Genomic DNA, 2,902 nt, shown 5'->3' on the forward strand with positions numbered 1-2,902 from the left:
TGGAAGGAAATTTTCTTTGTTGGTTACCAGGGGTGGGAGGGAGGGGAGAGAACACTGTTAGATAGGTAGAGATAAGTATTGATGTGGATGAAGAGAAGGGCAGTTTACCAAATGTTAGTGATCAACATGGTGGCATTGAGGAAGAGGAAGACAGAAAGGTACATGGAAGGTACAGACAACAAAGATGAACCCTTTTGCACATACAGTACTGCATTGTCAGTGAAGGAAAACATGGCTAGATGGGTGGATAGATGGGTGGACGGGCTGAACTATTAGGTATGAAGTGGGGAGTATACCCAAGACCATGTATAGGATTGGCAGACAGTGGTCCAAGAAGTGTATTTGTATGATCTGTAAGAATTCCCAGGTGTATAGTAGAGCTGACAAAGGACAAGGTTTTGGTCACTTCTTGATCACAACCAGCTATGTAGAGTGACCAAGTAGTTGAACTGGTGGGGTTGGGACCATAGTCGCACGGGACATCAAGCTCAATTGGCATAACATACTCCACAAAACATTGTTCCCCCACCTACTCTGGAGAGTAGTGGCTGGGATCTTAAAAGCTTGCAAGCAGCCATCTATATGCAACGATGGGTCTCTCCTTGTCCAGAGCAAAGAAGAATGAAAAAAACCAAAGATTCATGGAAACAATTAGTCCTAGTGACTGGTACACCATGCAATCTGCAGCCTGTATGACTATGACACCAGAAGAGCTAGATGGTGCCCAGCTACCACTGTCATCCACTCGGAGGGGGATCTATGTAGGAGATCCTGGATAGAGAGGGAGAACAATGTGGAACAAAACTAAAAGTCATTTTGGGGGAAAAAAAAATGGGGACCAGGTTTGCTGGGCTTCAGAATATGTCATCATACCCACAAACCATGAAGGAAAAGACTGATGAGTTCATTTATATTAAAAATAAATCTATTTGGAAAAACTCACCATCAAAGTCAAAACACAAACAAACTAGAACTTGTTAAAAACAACATACTTGTAACTCATTTCAAAATAAAGAGCTGATTTTCCTTATATATAAAGGGCTCTCATAAATCAGAGGAAAAAAAATGGCCCAATAGAAAACTGGTCAAAAGATCCAAACAGACCATCCACAGAAAAGGAAATAAAAAATTGTCTTAAACCTATAAAGAGTTGTTTATCCTCTCTTAGTAAGGTAAATGGAGATCAAACTAAACTTGAATAGTTTTTATCAGTAGACAACAGTTATAAATTTTGATTGAAAAACTTATGGTCAAGGAGTAGGGAAATAAGCTAATGAGAGTAAATTGGTATAACCTTTCTGTAGAACAGTATCTACAGAATTTCAAATATGTATTCATTTTTTTTAATGGAAGTGAAATTTGCATAACAAAATTAACCATTTTTTAAATCTATATTAATGAGAATTTATTCTGGTATTCAAACAGTGAGATAATGAACATCCATGTACATATATCCTTAAGCACATTTATCTGTGAATTGAATTCCTCAACTGGGAATTTTTGAATGAATGATATGTGTGTATTATTATTATTTTTTTTTTGTCTGAAAATAATTTTTTTTTTATTGTGGTTTGGGTGGAAGTTTACAGAGCAGATTAAACCAAAAAAACACTTCACTACCATTGTGAAGTCCAATCTGACTCAGAGCAATCCCTCCTTGGGTTTCCAAGGCAGCATCACTACGGAAGTAGATTGCCCAGTCTTCCTTCCAAGGAGTGGCTGGTGGGTTTGAACCACCAGCCTTCTGATTAGCAGATTGGTTTTGTGTTTTTTGTTTGTTTTTTAAGGACAGCTATTTTTCCTTATTATTATTATTATTATTTTTTTTTGTCTTCCCCTTCACCCAAGTTGTGATGTGTGCACCCTCTAGTTAGTGGTTTACCCTCTTTCCCCTCCAACCAGTGGTAATTATCAAAGACTAATTTTGCATGAAACTCTTTTCTTGACTTTACAATAGTGGTCTCATACCATGATTGACCAATTTCGCTCCGCATAATGCCCTCTAGGTTCATCCATGTTATGAGACATTTCACAGATTCATCATTGTTCTGTAATGTTGCTTAGTATTCCATTGTGTGTGTGTACCAGAGTTTGTTGATCTATTCTTGTGTTAATAGGCATTTAGGTTGTTTCCATCTTTTTGCTGTTGTGAATAGTGCTGTGATGAACATGGGTGTGCATGTATATGTTGTGTCACAGCTATTATTTCTCTAGGCTATATGCCTACTAGTGGGATTGCTAGATCATACAATCTATTTCTAGTTTTTTAAGGAACCACCGTAGTGTTTTCCACAGTGGTTGCACCATTTTACAAACCCACCAGCAGTATCTGAGGGTTCCAGTCTTTCCACACCCTCACCAGCATTTGTTATTTTCTGTTTTTTGAACATTCTTCTTAGTGCTGGGGTGAGATGATATCTTGTTTCAGTTTGCGTATCTCTGAGCATTTCTTCAGAGCAGATTAGTTTTCCATTCAGTTCTTACACACACTGTTTTGTGACATTGGCTACAGTCCTCTCAGTGTAACAATGTTCTTTCCACTTCCTCCATGGGTGTCTTGGTTCTCTAGTGCTGCTGCAACAGAAATACCACAAATGGATGGTGTTTTAATTTTTTAATTTTATTTTGATTTGGGTGACGATTTACAGAGTAAATTCACTTTTCATACAGCAGTTCACATATACTTTGTCTCATGTCATTGACCAAAATTTACAATGCAACAGCTCCCATTCCACTTCCTCCCCATAGTTACCTCTTCCCACTGTCCATCCCTCCATACTCTTCTGCGCCCTGAGCTGTCTCCCTGTGCATAAGCAGCCTTTCCTTCTCCCATGATTGTTCTCTCCAGGGTGTGTGTCTACTTGAGGTAAATGTTTAACTCAAATGCCTGTACTTTGTTTGG

Source organism: Orycteropus afer, unplaced genomic scaffold (genome assembly GCF_000298275.1).
Source record: "Orycteropus afer afer isolate SDZICR_OR568_19922 unplaced genomic scaffold, OryAfe1.0 scaffold00323, whole genome shotgun sequence".
Taxonomy (NCBI): Eukaryota; Metazoa; Chordata; class Mammalia; order Tubulidentata; family Orycteropodidae; genus Orycteropus; species Orycteropus afer.